The sequence below is a fragment of the Narcine bancroftii genome, chromosome 13 (genome assembly GCF_036971445.1).
Source record: "Narcine bancroftii isolate sNarBan1 chromosome 13, sNarBan1.hap1, whole genome shotgun sequence".
Lineage (NCBI taxonomy): Eukaryota > Metazoa > Chordata > Chondrichthyes > Torpediniformes > Narcinidae > Narcine > Narcine bancroftii.
In genome coordinates this window covers 75,149,188-75,168,974 of record NC_091481.1, presented here as the reverse complement: position 1 = coordinate 75,168,974, position 19,787 = coordinate 75,149,188, and the positions used below count along the sequence as shown (strand labels likewise).

The 19,787-nt window shown below is 46.7% G+C and overlaps 1 protein-coding gene across 5 annotated transcripts in view; it reads right to left on the bottom strand.

Moving 5' to 3' along the window:
- The window catches only part of klc3 (kinesin light chain 3), a 107,400-nt gene extending 87,937 nt beyond the window's left edge, over nucleotides 1-19,463 (bottom strand). For 4 of the 5 annotated variants that reach the window (XM_069909418.1, XM_069909421.1, XM_069909423.1 and 1 more), the window contains exon 1: nucleotides 19,381-19,463. The gene's annotated coding sequence lies outside the window, so the exon portion shown is untranslated. Of the gene's footprint in view, nucleotides 1-17,105; nucleotides 17,269-19,380 lie in introns of all 5 variants that reach the window. The other variant, XM_069909419.1, reaches the window with a different exon arrangement.
- Nucleotides 19,464-19,787: the final 324 nt, after the last annotated feature.

Here is a 19,787-nt window from a genome sequence, read left to right as displayed (position 1 = left end):
GAAGCGCTCCACTCCACCTGTGCAACCAGCCCGAGGAAGGATCGGATTTGGCATCTTGCAGCTGCGCGCGGAGGATCTACGGAAGTATGTTCAGCAATGTGAGGGCGGAGAATATATGTCTTTACAGTCACAATTGCTTTCTCTATAAAAGGGCCTAGAGTTTATAGGAAGAAGAGGGATATAACCAACATTTCGGACCCGAGCCCTTTGCCAACAAAGGCCCGAATCTTGGTTATATCTTTTTGCGTGACCTCGTCTGCTGAGTGTCTCCAGCACTCTCTGTATATTGCACTCCAATAAGAGCATCTGCAAACTTTGCTGTTGAACGTCAAGCAGCCTGTTTCTTGATTGCTGGTGTAACTTTATGACACTGATTGCCTTTGAGGTAACAAAGGTAAAATTAGTGGACTCTAACTATGTCTGACGGACATTATGTCTGTGTTCAAAGGAGCATCCATACTGCCAATCTGATGGCCCTAAAGGCAAACAGCTCAAATATACATTCTATATCATCGATCTATTGTCAGGGGCTACCATAAATAATGCTGCCATTTTTTTTTCCAGTGTAGATACCTCCAATTATACTTTTCCAAAGCAGCTGCTGTGACAATTGTAAGCAGTTTAAAACAAAATTTTGAAAGGAGAACTCAATATGCATTAAGCCCTCATTGACACTACCACGTAGAACCATAGAATTCGGTCACAGGCTGAGGACGTCATCAACCATCCCCCTTTCGAGCCAGTTTCAGTACTCGTCAGTTTACGCAGGAGGTGGTCCGACTTCACTGTGGGGGAACACTATATCATTGTACTGATTGGCCCTCCACTGATACTGTAACTCCTCCTCCTCCTCCAGGATTCCTAATAAAGGTAGTATCGTCCAATCCCCTCCCTCAGTACTACTTTGGAATTGGGTCAAAAGCATGTAAGACATGACTGTGTTTATAGCGATTAAAGCCTAGTAATCTCAACTTCTGGGCTGTCAGGTCTAATTGATCACGCTACATTGGCTCCACCTCTGACACTAGGTCCCTTGGCGGAGGAAACACGGAGCAAAATGGACCCACCCATCCACCTTTTCTGCGTTCATGCAGGTAAGTGAAGCGCATAAAAGCCAAAGGAAAGCTGGCTTGAGGGTTCTATGTCAAAGGGCCTTCTGATTGAACAAATTCCCTCTAATATTCCCCTTAAACATTGCTCCTTACTTCAGCTCCTATATCTTGTAGGCTCTCATTCCTGCCTCGTCCAATCCCACTGGAAATCTCTTTGACTTGGCTTCGCGGACGAAGATTTATGGAGGGGGTAAAAGTCCACGTCAGCTGCAGGCTCGTTTGTGGCTGACAAGTCCGATGCGGGACAGGCAGACACGGTTGCAGCGGCTGCAGGGGAAAATTGGTGGGTTGGGGTTGGGTGTTGGGTTTTTCCTCCTTTGCCTTTTGTCAGTGAGGTGGGCTCTGCGGTCTTCTTCAAAGGAGGTTGCTGCCCGCCAAACTGTGAGGCGCCAAGATGCACGGTTTGAGGCGATATCAGCCCACTGGCGGTGGTCAATGTGGCAGGCACCAAGAGATTTCTTTAGGCAGTCCTTGTACCTCTTCTTTGATGCACCTCTGTCACGGTGGCCAGTGGAGAGCTCACCATATAACACGATCTTGGGAAGGCGATGGTCCTCCATTCTGGAGACGTGACCCACCCAGCGCAGCTGGATCTTCAGCAGCGTGGACTCACAAATAGCCTGCTCACATTTACCCTCTCTACACCCCTCATAATTCCAAACTTTCCTTCATTCCCCAATGCTCCAGGGAATAAAATCCAAACTTATTCAACCTTCCTCTATAACTTAGCTCCTTCTAGTTCCGCCGACATTCTTGTAGATTTTCTCTGCATTCTTTCAATCTTATTGATATATTTCCTGTAGTTAGTGGCCAAAACTGTGCACAATTCTCCACTGGCCTCTCTCATGTCCCATACAACTTCAACATGACATCCCAACTCCTGTACTTAATACTTTGATTTATGAAGGCTATTATGCCAAACGCTCCTTTCAGGACCCAGCCTGCCTATGACCATTCTTTCAAGGAATGATGTATCTGTATTCCCAGATTTCTCTTTTTAGTAATTCTTTGTTTTTATTTACTTTTCTCTCCATTTGTTATAGTGCAATCTTTATCTTAAACTCAATACCAAATATGTTCATAGTTTAAAACTTTTTTCAGTCAAAGCTAACAATCAATCAATGTATCCCTATATATATTCTTCAACCGTATGAATCTCCTTGGAATACTTCTAACTTTTCAGATATTACAAGTAAAACAAACAGCATTAGAGCATGATAAATTACAACTCCAATTTTGTCAAAACTAACCAGAAGTAAATATTTAACATGGATCTCTGTGGCTGATTTTCCAGATCCCAGATCAAAGATAAAATGGCTGCAATAAGAACAGATTTAAAATCTCTATAGAATGGATTTCCAGATGGAGTCCCAGATACTACTGCAGCAATTACTAATTCAGGGTTTGTTTTAGGCAAGAACACTTGGGGGGGGGGGGGGTGCACATCAAAATTTCAGTATCCCTCTGTTCGCCTGCACTCCTCAGTGCTCTGCCGGTGACTGGGCAAGCCCTACCTTGGTTGGACTTCTCAAACATCAACATCTCACACTTCTCCACATTAATTTTCATCTGCTATTTAAATTTTTTAAAAATACAGCCCGGTAACAGGCTCTTCCATGCTACAAGCCTGTGCCACCCAATTAACCTACAAAACCCCGTGCATCAGAGCACCCAGAGGGAGAACGTACAAACTCCTTACAGACAGCGCCAGATTTAAACTAGGATCGCTGGCACTGTAACCGCTAACCGATACGTTAACCGTGCCTGCTCAATTTATGCAGCCCATTTTTTTCAGGTGGCCCAGAACTCACTACAAGCTTTGAGATCCTTCCTCACTGTCCATCCCTCCCCCCCTCCTTACAATTTTAATCTCATCTGCAAATTTACTGATCCAATTTACCACATTATCACCTAAGTATGATCAAAATTAGGGGGCTGTGATCCCATGTTTACTTAGTAGGTCACACTCAGCGAACATTACTAAAACACAATAGAGTAAAAATTGGTTTCTAAAGCAGTAGAACACACACAAGTTCGACCAGTTTCTGGGTGCAAGAACCAATAATTCCCCGCACCTAAACCTGCCAACTAAATAGGTCAGCAAAAAAATGTTCTAGGTCAATTCTGGATCGTTATATTTTCAAAGAAGGGATTGTTGGAGGCTGTTCAACCAATGCTAAGTGCTCTACTTACTCCCTTCAAGTTCCTCACGCTTCCTGAATGTTTAGGACTCTCGGCCCTTCTGCATACGACTACTATCTTTATTTTTGGCATGTACATTCAGCCTGTGGAACTTGGATTCGAATTCCCACCCAATCTCAGCCTCTCCTCGAAAGGGACTCTTACAGCCAACCTTTCTGTCACCTTTCTCAATCTCACATAGCTTGGGCTAAACTTCAATCAACTGACAGGTGGGATTTGAACAAGTTGGCCCTCGTGCTGGATAAGAAACACCACCACTCTTTACTTATGGCTGATCAGCAGACAAAATACAACCAAATCAATGAATTTCATCAAGGGTACAAGACCATTTGGTGAACAAAATCACTGGCTCATCTTTTCCTCCAACTCCAGCCTTCAAATGTTGCCCCTTATCTAACTTTACATTAAGACAGGTTAGGACTTTATTCCCTATAGCGCAGAAGAATGAGGGAAGATCTGATTGAGCTGCACATAATTATGATGTTGTAAAAGAAAGTCGGCTTTTCCATTGACGTTAGGTAAGATACAAACCAGTGGACATGGGTTAAGGGTGAAAGGGAGAGGTTCAGAAGGAACATTTTCTCTTATGTACCTTTCAATTAGTCTTTTATTCTATCATACTATTACTAAGGAGTAATTTATAGTGGCCAATGAACCTATCAGCATACCATAAAGAGATGATTCACATCGTCACGTGGGAGAACACAAACGGCACCCAGTGTTAATATAAACTCTTGATCCCAGGAGCTGGGAGACGGCAGCACCAACTGCTGCTGCGCCCCCCCATTCAATACTAAACTCTGTATCAATGATTGCAGATTGATTTGATGTCTCTGCTTTGCCACTTTTGTTTGGATTCTGAAGTACAAATATTTTAAGGACTTTAAACAAATTAAGCAGGAAAGAATTAAAATTTATAAATACACCTTGCAGCTCAAAATCATACCAAAACTAACATTTTAAATTAAGACATACAGGCCATTTTGGCCGATGAGCCCATGCCACCCAATTATCCTAACCCCCCAGTACGTTTCGAATGGTGGGAAGGAACCCCATGCAGACACAGGGAGAACGCACAAACTCCTTAAAGACAGCGCGGGATTTGAACCCAAGACCTGATCACTGTCACTGCAACAGCATTGTGCTAACTGCTACGCCAACCTTGCCACCCTAAAAGCTAGAAAGATCCACACTGACACACAATGCAATCCTTGTTACTTTCTTTTCTTTGGCTCGGCTTCGCGGACGAAGATTTATGGAGGGGGTAAAAGTCCACGTCAGCTGCAGGCTCGTTTGTGGCTGACAAGTCCGATGCGGGACAGGCAGACACGGTTGCAGCGGCTGCAGGGGAAAATTGGTGGGTTGGGGTTGGGTGTTGGGTTTTTCCTCCTTTGCCTTTTGTCAGTGAGGTGGGCTCTGCGGTCTTCTTCAAAGGAGGTTGCTGCCCGCCGAACTGTGAGGCGCCAAGATGCACGGTTTGAGGCGAGATCAGCCCACTGGCGGTGGTCAATGGGGCAGGCACCAAGAGATTTCTTTAGGCAGTCCTTGTACCTTTTCTTTGGTGCACCTCTGTCACGGTGGCCAGTGGAGAGCTCACCATATAACACGATCTTGGGAAGGCGATGGTCCTCCATTCTGGAGACGTGACCCACCCAGTGCAGCTGGATCTTCAGCAGCGTGGACTCGATGCTGTCGACCTCTGCCATCTCGAGTACTTCGACGTTAGGGATGAAAGCGCTCCAATGGATGTTGAGGATGGAGCAGAGACAACGCTGGTGGAAGCGTTCTAGGAGCCGTAGGTGATGCCGGTAGAGGACCCATGATTCGGAGCCGAACAGGAGTGTGGGTATGACAACGGCTCTGTATACGCTTATCTTTGTGAGGTTTTTCAGTTGGTTGTTTTTCCAGACTCTTTTGTGTAGTCTTCCAAAGGCGCTATTTGCCTTGGCGAGTCTGTTGTCTATCTCATTGTCGATCCTTGCATCTGATGAAATGGTGCAGCCGAGATAGGTAAACTGGTTGACCGTTTTGAGTTTTGTGTGCCCGATGGAGGTGTGGGGGGGCTGGTAGTCATGGTGGGGAGCTGGCTGATGGAGGACCTCAGTTTTCTTCACGCTGACTTCCAGGCCAAACATTTTGGCAGTTTCCGCAAAGCAGGACGTCAAGCGCTGAAGAGCTGGCTCTGAATGGGCAACTAAAGCGGCATCGTCTGCAAGTTTCTCTTGTGTCTTGGTGTGAGCTTGCAGGCGCCTCAGACTGCCATCCGTGCGGTACCGGATGTAAACAGCGTCTTCACTGTTGAGGTCTTTCATGGCTTGGTTCAGCATCATGCTGAAGAAGATTTAAAAGAGGGTTGGTGCAAGAACACAGCCTTGCTTCACGCCATTGTTAATGGAGAAGGGTTCAGAGAGCTCATTGCTGTATCTGACTCGACCTTGTTGGTTTTCGTGCAGTTGGATAATCATGTTGAGGAACTTTGGGGGACATCCGAGGCGCTCTAGTATTTGCCAAAGCCCTTTCCTGCTCACGGTGTCGAAGGCTTTGGTGAGGTCAACAAAGGTGATGTAGAGTCCTTTGTTTTGTTCTCTGCACTTTTCTTGGAGCTGTCTGAGGGCAAAGACCATGTCAGTAGTTCCTCTGTTTGCGCGAAAGCCACACTGTGATTCTGGGAGAATATTCTCGGCGACACTAGGTATTATTCTATTTAGTAGAATCCTAGCGAAGATTTTGCCTGCAATGGAGAGCAGCGTGATTCCCCTGTAGTTTGAGCAGTCTGATTTCTCGCCTTTGTTTTTGTACAGGGTGATGATGGTGGCATCACGAAGGTCCTGAGGCAGTTTTCCTTGGTCCCAACAAAGCTTGAAAAACTCATGCAGTTTGGCATGCAGGGTTTTGCCGCCAGCCTTCCAGACCTCTGGGGGGATTCCATCCATACCTGCTGCTTTGCCACTTTTCAATTGTTCGATTGCCTTATATGTCTCATCCTGGGTGAGGACCTCATCCAGCTCTAGCCTTAGGGGCTGTTGAGGGAGCTGGAGCAGGGCGGAATCTTGGACTGAGAGGTTGGCACTGAAAAGAGATTGGAAGTGTTCTGACCATTGGTTGAGGATGGAGATCTTGTCACTGAGGAGGACTTTGCCATCTGAGCTGCGCAGCAGGCTTTGGACGTCGCCAATGTCCGCGCTGAGCTGGGTTCGTTTGGCGAGGCTAGTCCACCACTCATTTTGGATCTCCCGGAGTTTGCGCTGAAGATGGCTGCATGCGCGACGGAAGGCTTATTTCTTCTCTGGACAGGACGGCTTTGTAAGGTGAGCCTGGTGGGCAGCTCGCTTCTTTGCCAGCAGCTCCTGGATTTCCTGGCTGTTTTCGTCGAACCAGTCCTTGTTTTTCCTGGAGGAGAAGCCCAGTACCTCTTCAGTGGATTGCAGTATGGTAGTCTTCAACTGATCCCAGAGGTTTTCAGGGGATGGGTCCGTGAGGCGGGTTGCATCGTCGAGCTTTGCTTTGAGGTTTGCCTGGAAGTTTCCTCTCGCTTCGTCTGACTGCAGGTTTCCAACATTGAACCTCTTTCTGGGGGCTTTACTGTTCCTGGGCTTTGGCTTGAAGTGAAGGTTGAGCTTGCAGCGAACCAGCCGGTGGTCAGTGTGGCATTCCGCGCTGGGCATGACTCTGGTGTGGAGCACATCTCGTTTGTCACTTTCTCACACCAGGATGTAGTCCAGGAGGTGCCAGTGTTTGGATCGGGGATGCATCCAGGTGGTCTTAAGGCTGTCCCTCTGCTGAAAAAGGGTGTTTGTAATGACAAGCCGCTGTTCTGCGCAGAGCTCCAACAGGAGGCGCCCATTGTCGTTGCACTTGCCGACGCCATGCTTGCCCAGGATTCCTGGCCAGGTTTCTGAGTCTTTGCCGACGCGAGCGTTGAAGTCGCCAAGGATGACAACCTTGTCGGCTGTAGGGGTGCGTTGGATGAGGTTGCGCAGATCAGTGTAGAACTTGTCCTTTTCTGCTGGTTCCGCCTGGAGGGTTGGAGCATAGACACTGATGAGGGTGATGCAACGCTTGTTTTGAAGGGGGAGTCGCATGGACATGATTCGGTCCGAGTGGCCTGTCGGGAGGTTTTCGAGTTTGGAGGCAATGAAGTTCTTGACCATGAAGCCTACACCAGATAGGCGTCGTTCATCCGAAGGCTTGCCAGACCAGTAGAGTTCTTGGAGGCTGCCTACATCTGCCAGGCGGACTTCACTGAGAGCGGCTATGTCGATGTCAAGTCTGAGGAGTTCATGTGCAATGAGGGCAGACCGACGTTCAGGTCGGTGGCTGTCAGCCTTGTCTAGCATGGTTCTGATGTTCCAGCATGCTAGCTTGAGTTTGTGAGCATCTTTTGAGGGAGAGGACGTGGAGGGGGAGGACGTGGACCTGTCCTCGGGCCTGCGCAAAGGAGCTTTTAGGTGGAGTGCAGTGTGCGCAGTACTGGCCCCACCATCCCCATTATCTGGAATTCAAGCAACCGGCAAGAAAATAAAATGAAGAAAATAGGTAAAAAATATAAAAGTTTAAAACTGCGTACCATCCTCCCCTCCACCCGGCAGTCAGTTCACCAATCAGGCAACATGCAATCTCAAGCAAATGTATAAAACGGGTGGTTGGAGACAACGTAGGCTCCTTGGAAGATGAGAGAGGGAGATTGATATTGAGTAATGAGGAAATGGCAAAGGCTTCGAACAAATATTTTGCATCAGACTTCACGGCGGAAGACATGTCCAGCATGGCAAAGAGAGGTGATAGGGATGTGAAGGGAGGTGAGTGCCTCAATAAAATGATTGTTACAAAAGAGATAGCTAATGGGACTGAGAGTGAACAAATCTGGTCCTGATGGGATGCATCCCAGGGTTCTGAGGGAAATGGTGGGAGTCATAGTCGATGCGTTGGTAGTCATTTACCAAGATTCTCTGGATTCTGGACAGGTCCCGGCGAATTGGAAGACAGCAAATGTCATGCCACTTTTAAAAGGGATCTAGGCAGAAGACAGGTAACTATCGGCCAGTTAGCTTAATGTCTGTAGTGGGGAAAATGCTTGAAGCTGGTATTAAGAATGAAATAGCAAGACATTTAGAAAACAAAATCAGCTCAACACCAGTGTCAGATGATATCATCTCATGCCGGGGATTGATGGCCTCGACCTCTAGTACAATCCATGGCATCTGCATAAGCCGGTATCGCAATCAGGCAACTGTAAAATGGGTAATTGCATTGTGGGATTGAAATGACCCAAGTTTTTGTGTGACTGGAGATACGTGAAGGAAGAAAGGTAAATGAAGGTATGGGGAAGTCGCAGTGGGAGAGAGGGACAGGGAGGAAATACATAGCAATAAATAGTGGATAATTTTTAAACTGCGTGGGGAAGTTGGTAGTAATTTATAAAAGCAATGGCAGACCTCATTTCCCAGAACGTGCAGCAGAGAAACCCCTCCATAAATGCTCCGCTGCTGCAGCTGGTCATACAACCCTTTCTCTGCCGCATGGCATTCTGGGAGGGCAGGTCCGTCATTGCTTTTTTCCCCACAGAGTTCATAAATTGTATGCGATAGTGCTACCAATTTTCCCACGCTTTATAAATTGTGTGCTATAGCGCTACAAACTTTCCCACACTAGGTAAGTTGAGTGCTAAAGCGTTACCACTTTCCCAGCTTGTTTAAAAATAGTCCGCTATTGCTATTTATTGCAAGAACTTTACCACGGTCCCTTATCAGGGTTTATATAGGTCGGCACAACAACAACAGGAGCTGACAAGCTCATACCATGCTGTACATAAAGCTTAATTATGTTAGAATTAGGTATGATTAATTTTATTCAAATATAAGATCCTAATACATTGATCAAGATTTAGGGCAGGTCCACCATCGCTCGATGCATCATGACATCACCAGTAGAAGGTAGAACAGTCCTAACCCTGGGGATGGCTTCTTGCAAGTGTGAACGCGTTCACTGTCCCAATTAGGAGTGGTCAAGTGTGAAAAGCCAAACCCCTATTCCTATCCTGGGACACTGAATGACCAATTGAGTCAGATGCGAGTGTGAAAGGGGCTATTGACTATTCCTATCCAGGGCTGCTGCCCTAACCTGCTAGTTTCCTCCAGCTTCTCTTGGTTTGCTCAAGATTCCAGTCTCTGTAATTTTTGTGTTTCACTTCAAAAGGTACTTGTGGCTTGTAAAATACTTTGGGGCACACAGATATGGTGAAAAACACTATAGAATTAATGGCCCTTCCTTGCAACTGCTCCTCCTCCATGGGTAAACATACTGTGTGTTCGGTCATCACATCACAGAGTCCAGCAGTGCATTAAACTGACTGTTTTTAGACCATTAATTCCATGAACATGTGTAATGTGATTAGTTGACACTTGGTAAAATCAATAGGAATTGCTTCATTAACAAATAAGAGGCCACATGAGGGAATTTACGAGTATTTCTGATTGGCAGTGTGTCACAAGCAATTCTGTCCCACACTAAGAACTTAGATGGCCCCCAAAATAATCTTACATCTGTGCAATACATTTTACAGTCACTAAGGTATTTTTGCTCATCAGCTATTATTTTAATGTAGGAAACATAATACATAGTTTATGCACAGCAAACTTCCATGAACATCATCTGATAATAGAGTGAAACACGAAAGATTACAGGCAAGTTGCCAGAACTCTTCCTCCCCTACATCGACAATTGCTTTGATGCTGCCCCATGTACCAACGATGAGTTCGTTGATTTCATCTGTTTTGCTGCCAACTTGCACTCTGACCTCAAATTCACCTGGTCCATCTCTAGCCACCCTCTCCCTTTCCTCGATCTTGCTGTCTCCATCTCAGGAGACAAACTCTCGACAGACACCTTTACAAACCCACCAACTCTCACAGATACTTTGACTACACCTCTTCCCGCCCTGTCTACTGTAAGGATTCTATTCCCTTCTCTCAATTCCTCTGTCTCTGTTACATCGGCACTCAGGATGAGGACTTCCATGCCAAATCAGAGATATCCTCCTTCTTCAAACAACATGGCTTCCCCTCTACCATCATTAACTTAGCCCTCACCCACACATACTCCATTACTTGCACATCTACCCTGGCCCCCTCCGCCCCAACATACAATAATTACAGAATTCCACTTGTCCTCACCTACCACCCCTCCCGTTTCCACATCCAACATATCCTCCCCTGCCATTTTCACCACCTATTACGTGAGCCCACCACTAGACACATATTCCCTTCTCCTCCCCCTTTGCCTTCCACAGGGACCACTCCCTCCATAACTCCCTTGTCCACTCCTCCTTCCTCACCAATCGTTCCCTTGGTACTTGCCCGTGATCTCAAGAGATGCTCCACTTGCAGACACATATCTTCCCTCACCAATATTTGGAGCCCCAAACAGTCCTTCTAAGTGAAGCAATATTTCACGTGAATCTGCAGGGTAGTCTACTGCATCCGGTGCTCCAGTTGTGGTCTCCTCTTCCTTGGAGAGACTGGACGCAGACTAAGAGATTGCTTCAGCTCTATCCGCCGTAATAGCATTGATCTCCCAGTGGCCACCCAGTTTGTCCATGGTCTCATGCACTGCCAGACTGAAACCACCACAAATTGGAAGAAGAACACCTCATCTTCCAACTGGGCAGCCTCCACCTGGATAGCATTAATATCTGGCTTTCATTAAATGCCACCTCACTCCCCCCACCCCCCTCCCCTGTCGTCTTTCCCTAGATCTGTCTCTCCCTTTTCTTTGCCTCCTTTCACACATACATGATAAATTCTCACTTCTCCCCTTATCACATCCAATTAACACCTTCTGTTGGTCTGGATTCCTCCTCCAGCCAGTATTACCTGAATTCTGAGATTGCCTGGTTTTTGCTTATTCTGTTTCTTCCTTGAAGAAAGGCTCAGGCTTGAAATGATGAACGACTGGCTGAGTTCCTCCAGTATTTCAGTGTGTTTTTATTATCATCTGATAATAACTAGATAACCAATTTTTTAAATGTTGCCATAAGACCTGATCTTTTCCACCATCCAAGACACATGAAAGGGCCACTCTTTCATGTATAATCCAACAGGCAGCCCTGTCTGCCCGGGGCCTTCTCTAATACAAGTGAGACCCATACCTTTTATTCTCCTGGACAGTTTGCAGCATAATGGTATTATCATAAAATGTTTGGATTTCAGATAATGAGTTCCCTCTCTCTTCTTCAATACCACTCTGCTCTTCTCTTTCCTTCACCCGCTTTTTGTCCCAGCACTCCCTTAACCCTACCCCCCTCCACTAGTTCCATTTCCCTCCATCCCTATCTCCCTACTGGATGCTTCCACTTCTCTTCTCTTACTCCCCCATCCACCCACCCCCTTTCCATTCCATCTGGTCTCCCTTTGTACCATGATTCTCACAATTCTGCTATCAGATTCAAGAGTGAAACATAAAAGTCTGCACATGCTGTGTAGTAAACACACACACACACACACACACACACACACACACACACCACACACACACACACACACAAGATGCTGGAGGAGCTCTGCCGGTCTCGCAGTGTCCATAGGCAGTAACGATATATTACCAGCATTTCAGGTCCGAAACATTGGCAATATCCGGTATCTTTACCTCCTATGGACCCTGCGATATCGGCTGAACTCCTCCAGCAACTCTTATCGGATTCCAGCACAGGCAGCCTTGTCTTCAAATCACCCACTTCACCCTATATAACATCTTTCTCCCTTTGTCTGGCACCTGCAAAACTTTTGCCTCTGTCTGTCATGTTTCTCCTCTACCAATCCCATGTGGGCTCTGTCCCATCCCCTCCTTTTTACACTGGCTTTACATTTAATGAGCCTTGATGAAGGATTTTTGGCTCAAAACGCCAACTATTCTTTTTTCCCCACTGATACTGCTCAACCTGTTGAGTTCAGAACCAGAATCAGGATTGACTGTCACGAACAAGTCATGAAATTCCATGTTTTGTGACAGCACCATAGTGCAAACATACATATTGTAACCATCTTGTGACATTATTATATAAAAATAATAATGACATTAATAGGGCACAAAAAGTAAGGAGGCGTCTTTGGTTCATTGATTATTCAGGAATCTGATAGCAATGGGGAAAAAGCAATCTTTGTGCCACTGAGTGCATGTCTTTACCCTCCAATGCCAGCAGAGTGAGAAGGGCATGCCTGGGTGGTGGGGGTCTTTGAGGATAAAGGCTGCTTTTTAAGTCACCACCTCATCTATAAGTCCTCAATGGAGTGAAGTCTGGTGCCTGTGATGTCGCAGGCCAAGGTAACAACCTTCTGGGTTTATTTTTGCCCTGAGAGTTGGCGCCTCCATACCAGGTAGGGATGGAACCTGCCAGAATGCTCTCTACTGTACACCTGTAGAAGTTTATGAGAGTCTTCGGTGATATACCAAACCGCCTGACACACCTCCCAAAGTATAGCCGCTGGCGAGCCCTCTTTGTGATTGCATTAACATGGAGGCTCCAGGACAGATCCTCAGAGATGCTGACACCCAGGAATTTGAAGTTCTTGACCCTCTCCAGTACTGAGCCCTTGATGAGGACTGGGTCGCGTTCCCCTGACTTCCTCCTGAAGTCCACAATCATCTCCTTGGTTTCGCTGATGTTGAGGGGAAGGTTGTTGTTGTGACACCATTCAACGAGCTGATCTATCTCCCTCCTGTTCGCTTCCTCATTGCTGTTTGTGAATCTTCTGACAACTGTGGTGTCGTCAGCAAACTTGTAGATGGCATTGGAGTTGTGCCTGGCCACACAGTCATGGATGTGTAAGGAGGAGAGCAGTGGGATAAGCACACATCCTTGGGGTGTGCCTGTGTTGATAATCAGTGAGGAGGAGACATTGTTTCCAATTCGTACTGTCTGTGATCTTCCAATGAGAAAATCAAGGATCCAGTTGCAGAGTGGGGTACAGAGGCCTCGAGTTTGTAGCTTCTTGACCAGCACTGATGGAATAATTGAAGACTGAGCTGTAGTCGATGAAGAGCAGCCATATGTATGAGTTGCTGTTTTCGAGGTGATCCAACACATCGTGTTTAGTTTCAGTTTCCAGTATTTGCAGTCTCCTGTGTGTCTCCAGCACTCTTGACAATACTCTTGTACCGCTCAAAATGTTTATGCTTAAAATTTCAACACACAAGCGTTGATAAAGAGTGCTACATGTGTAATGTTGGTTCTTTACTCAAGGCCATGGAAAGAAGACAGGATGCCCCTACTGACAAGACCATATGCCACAACTGGTACATGAACTGGAAACGGAACAAAGGTAGGAAGTCAAAGCCCAAGAACAATTTACCACAGGTTGAAAGAAAGGAAGGAGAGAGGTGGAAATAAATCCATCAACATTACTCGCAAATAAAAGCAGATGAGCCTGAGGCCAGAAGAGGACAAGTTCAGAGAGCCCTTGAGGGCTGTGGAATTCTTGCCGAGGGAACCAAAAGTTCTTGATAGAATCTGATGCCCAACATAAATGCTTTAAATTTGAGTTGTAATATGCCAATGAGCACAATAGTGGTTAATGAATGGAACTTGGACAAAGGAGTAGCTGAGCTCATTTACTGAAGGTGGAAGGTTGGCTAAGTCAACTGAACAATGCACGACTTCTTTCAATGTGACATTGTTCTCAAGAGATGCCCTTTTACTACAAGAGCCTCATCAATGAAACAAAACACTTCAAGAGCAGAGACCTTCACTGGTGCTTCCAAATGCCAAAGTGCTTCATCTCCACGAAACATGCAATGCCAATATTACATTGATGAGGGCTGGAATATTAATCGTGTGTAATGAATATTAACGAGGAGTGTTAAAGACAGCGATTTAATCTTTTTTGGTGTAGCAACTTTTAAACCTTGCCTTCCCCAATACTCTCACTATTGAAAAAGTACAAATAATAATAAAATGGCATGCCTTGACTAGAAATTTACCCTAAATGTTTTACTAGTTTAGGAAGGCTTTGCACCTTCTTCTATATGTCTGTAGTTCAGTTTACTGATTTAGCGCACACACTGGGAATACACACAAACCCAAGAACTGCAGGGGCTGAAATCTTGAGGACACAATGGAAAGCCATAGGAACTCAATGGGTCAGGCAGCATCCGAGGTGAGTCAACGCTTTGGGTCTGGACCCTTTATTGAGACTAAAGTGAAGTGGATGTAGCAACCATAAAAAGTGGGAGGGGAGTGGCTGGGGAGGGGCCAAGCGATGATAGGATTCACTTTTGTAATGATAAGAATCTCGCAATGACATAGTTTTTGAATGTATAGCTTCCTAGCCGGGGAGCTGTACGTTGGCAAAGGAGGTGACAACCAAAGAGACAATAATTACATAAAAGATGACATTATTGAGAGCAAACCATCACATGGATTTTTTTTAGACATACAGAACAGTGACAGGCCCCTCCAGCCCACAAGCCTGTGCCATCCAATTGACCTAAAACCTTTGCATGTTTTTGAAGGGTGGGGGGGAAAACCAGAGCACGCAGAGGAGACCCACGCAGGCACAGGGAGAACGTACAAACTCCTTACAGACAGAGTGGGGTTTGAACCAGCGTCGCTGGCGGTGTAACAACATTGTGCTGACCACTACGCTAACTGTGCCGCCTGTGACGCAAGGAGAAGGTAAATGCATCAGGAAAGACAGGAGGTTGGAGTTCTGCATGAGTCACTCGTGGAGTGATAAGAAATTATATACAAGACTAAATGAAAAATTGAGTAATGAATTAAGGAGAAAGTTGTTTTTTGTAATGCAGAGACTGGGTAATGTACAACAATAGGGAGAGAGTGAGACAAATTGGACAGTTACACAGAGGTAAGTAAGATAAACATGCTGATCGGGTGGGATGAACACAGAAGGGAACAAGTAGAGGGCATAACAAATTCAAGGGTATGCAGGCAGACATTAAAACTTTTGAGCTAGATTGTAAACGACCAGCAAGGCTGGCTCAAAAGGCCACAAGACCATAAGGCATCAGTTCAGAAATAGGCTATTCAGCACATCGAGTCTGCCCTGCCATTTAATGAGCTGATCCATTTTCCGCACTCAGCCCTACTGCCTGGCCTTCTCCCCATATTCTTTGATGCCCTGGCTAATCAAGAACCTGAAATTTGTCCAATGTCCTTCACAACCACCCGTGGCAACAAACTCCACAGATTTACCATCTTCTGGTTAAACAAATTCCTCCCATCTCTGTTCAAAGCAGATACCCTTCATTCCTGAAGATGTGCCCTCTTGTCCTAAATTCTCCCACCTACTCTGTCCATGCCTTTCAACATTTGAAATATTTCAATGAGATTTCCCACCCCCCCATTCTCCTAAATTCCGAGTACAGGCCAAGAGCTGTCAAACGCTTCTTATATGATTACCCTTTCATTCCCAGAATCAGACGCTGTGGTCCGATATCTATCCCGATTTCTTGTAAACGCCACAAAACAGAACGGTCAGAATTGCCATCTGATATGCAGAACACACTATGCAAACAATGTATATTAGCCCTTTTGCTAACTACTGAAAACTTCACCACTGGTGTTGAAAAGTTCATTTGCAAGCTCTACAGTAACTGGGCTTTCAAACAGAATATGAGGTCAAGAGTAAAGCCTATCTCAGACCATTAAACAAATTGGTCCCCATCTGGAATGCACTCCAAAATACATTCTATTTATTCTCACTGCACCACTTCCAAAATCTCACCAAGTTGTGAAATTTCACCCTTGGCCACTGTGTAATTAGACATTAATGGTATTATCAAAGAATGTTTGGATTTCAGGTAATGAGTTCCCTCTCTCTTCTTCAACACCACTTATGCTCTTCTCTTTCCTTTGCCCGCTTTTTGTCCCAGCGCTCCCTTAACCCTACCCCCCTCCGCTAGTTCCATTCCCCTCCATCCCTATCTCCCTACTGGATGCTTCCACTTCTCTTCTCTTACTCCCCCATCCACCCACCCCCTTTCCATTCCATCTGGTCTCCCTTTGTACCATGATTCTCACAATTCTGCTATCGAAGAAGAGTGAAGAGATTAATATAAAATCATCAAAGAAACATTTAACTGACAGAACATTTAAATAAAACCAATACATTTGTGTTACATTAATAAATACATCATTTTGGGGCACAGAAACTTAAAAAGTCAGGAAACAGTGTCTGCTTAGAACAGAAGTGTGAAGGAATTTCTTTAGCCAGAGAGGGGGTGAATCTGTGGAATTTGTTACCACAGGCTGTTGTGGAGGTCGGGTCATTGGGTGTATTTAAGGCAGAGTTAGCCAGGTGATGGGGAGAAGGCCGGGCAGTGGGGCTGACTGGGAAAATGCATCAGCTCATGATTGAATGGTGGGGCAGACTCGATGGGCTGAATAGTCTATTTCTGCTCCTATGGACTCTTGGAAATTATTAGTTATCGCCATTTACATCGCTTGCCCACTATTTCATGGGCATCAACGTTCTAAATACACAATTGGTAATTTAAAAAATCTAAATATTGGTTATTTTTAAAATTAACTGAGATCATTGATAGACATCCAATTCAAAGAGAAATGAGCAAAGGAATGTGGAGAGCTTCGGGAGTGTGTTGGGATGTAGAGGACATGGTGTGGAGGGTCTGGGCAGGGTGTTGGGTGAGGAGAGGGTGAGAGGGGTATTGTCAGGGCATTTGAAGCAGGAGACCACAGGGTTGGGTGAAGCTGTGGGAGGTGTGAAAGCAGACCACAGTGGAAAGGGATGGAATTGATGAAGGGTAGGGTGCCCTCACCTCCATTCACTGCCTTAACCAAACCCTTTTCTCTTCCACGCCTAAGTCTTCTCACCCTCATCAACTTTCCAAATGGGGTGAGTGCAAATGGGCACAAAGATCAGCAAGGATGTGTGGTTAGAAGAGCTTGTTTTGTGCTACAACTCTCTATAGCAACAATCTCCTGTAACAAGTCAAACAGCATCAGTAGAATAATTGACGTTTTAGATCCGAATCTTTCAACAAGATAACTGGATGACCTTTCTTCCCCATTGCCCTCCTGTTCCGGTCCTAACCTCACCATGCCCTTCAGTCTACTTCCTCTGAGTCCATCATCTTTCCTCATCTTCACCCACTCCGTCTCCCCATCCCGACTCTCCCCAACCTTACCACCCCATTGTCTCTCCATCTAGTGTCCCACTCCCACCATCTCCTCTTCCCAACCCCTCCCTCCTTCCCTCCATCTCCCCTCCTACATCCCCCAACCACTCCCTCCCTCTCCCCAAACCCTCCCACTGTCCCCTCCACCCATCGACTTCCTCTCATCTCCTCACCCCATCCTCTCCCTCCATCTCCCCCCACATCCCCCAACCACTCCCTCCATCCCCACTTCTCTCTCCAACCCCTTCCACGGCCTCCTCCACCCATCGTCCCCTCTCATCTCTTCACCCATCCCCTCCCTCCATCTCCCCCTCTCATCTCTTCACCCATCCCCTCCCTCCACCTCCCCTCTCTCAACTTCCCCTCACTCATCTCCTTCTCCCTTATCATCCCACCCTCATCTCGTCCTCCCTTGTGTCCCCCTCCCTCATCTCACCTCATCACCGCCTCCCTAATCTCCCCCTCCTTCACCTCCCCTCCCTCCTCCCCTTCCCTACCCCAACCCCCTCCCTCATCTCCCCTTCCCTCAACCCCCTCCCTACCTCAACCTCCTCCCTCATCTCCCCCTGTAAAGGTTAAAACCTTGTTTTTTAATTCTTAGTTTATTTTGTGCCTGTCTCTTTAAGAGAACTATTGTTTGTGGTGTTACCATAGTGACTATGATGTCATGTGCTGTAATATCCACCCAAACTAATGGATTGCTCATTATTCTTCAGGATGTGAAGAAGGTGTGTGCATTAGAAATTTTTCTTTTAATTTTTTTATCTCTTTAAATATTGTTATGTATCTCTTTAAAAGTTTGAGCTTCTTTATATGCATTTTATTATCTTCATTATACAGTAAATGCTTTATTCATTGTTATGAAAGTCTTAATGTGAAGTTACTGAAATGTTTAACTGTTTTATCAAAGAATTAAAACTACATAAAGTAATAGCCACAGAGTTTGATTTGTTGGATTAAAGAGATCGAAATTTGAGATATTGCAGCTCACACTTTGGAAGGTGGTACTTTGAAATTAGGATATATTAGAATAAGGGAAGTGTCATCTATACATCTCCCCTCCCTCGTGTCCCCCTCCCCTCCCCTTCTCCCCTACCTCATCTTCCCTCATCTCCCTCCTCCCTCCCTCCCCATCTCCCTTCTTTCCCCACTCACCCTCCCTCATCCCTCATCTTCCCCTCCCTCCTCCCCAACTCCCTCATCTCCCCCTCTCCCCTTGCTTTGCTCATCTCCCCCCTCTCCCCTTGCTTTGCTCATCTCCCCCCTCTCCCCTTGCTTTGCTCATCTCCCCCCTCTCCCCTTGCTTTGCTCATCTCCCCCCTCTCCCCTTGCTTTGCTCATCTCCCCCCTCTCCCCTTGCTTTGCTCATCTCCCCCCTCTCCCCTTGCTTTGCTCATCTCCCCCCTCTCCCCTTGCTTTGCTCATCTCCCCCCTCTCCCATCTCCCCCCTCGCTCATCTCCCCCCTCGCTCATCTCCCCCCTCGCTCATCTCCCCCCTCGCTCATCTCCCCCCTCGCTCATCTCCCCCCTCCCTCATCTCCCCCCTCCCTCATCTCCCCCCTCGCTCATCTCCCCCCTCCCTCATCTCCCCCCTCCCTCATCTCCCCCCTCCCTCATCTCCCCCCTCCCTCATCTCCCCCCTCCCTCATCTCCCCCCTCCCTCATCTCCCCCCTCCCTCATCTCCCCCCTCCCTCATCTCCCCCCTCCCTCATCTCCCCCCTCCCTCATCTCCCCCCTCCCTCATCTCCCCCCTCCCTCATCTCCCCCCTCCCTCATCTCCCCCCTCCCTCATCTCCCCCCTCCCAACTCCATCTTCTTCCACCTCTCCCCTTCCCTCCTCTCCCTCCTCCCACTACCACTCCCTCCTTCCCTCATCTCTCCTCCCTTCCCTCCCCATCCTCATTCCCCGCCCACCTGCGCTCGGCTCTCCGTCCCTCCGTCTCCAGGGCCGTTGCTATGGCACCGCCCTCCGCCTCACGGTGACCCGCCCAATGACGTCACCCTGTGGGAGAAACCGGGAGAGACAAACAGCGGCCGCCTGCTTTAAACCACGTGACCTGGCTGGGGTGATGTCATCGGCGAGGAGCCCCCTCCGGCCAAGTACCAACAACAACAACCACCTACCTTCACGTAGTGACTGCAAAGCTCCCAAGGCAACTTTCTGAAACGTTCACTCAATCTTCTGCACTTGAGCTCCTGCTTCTTTGCTCTAATCCCTTTCCAAGCTGTTGCTGCCCTTCACATTTTCAGTTTTTAAATTTCATTTTTATTAAGTTTTTATTCTCAAACATGAGTTGAAATCTATTCGAAAAACACACAGT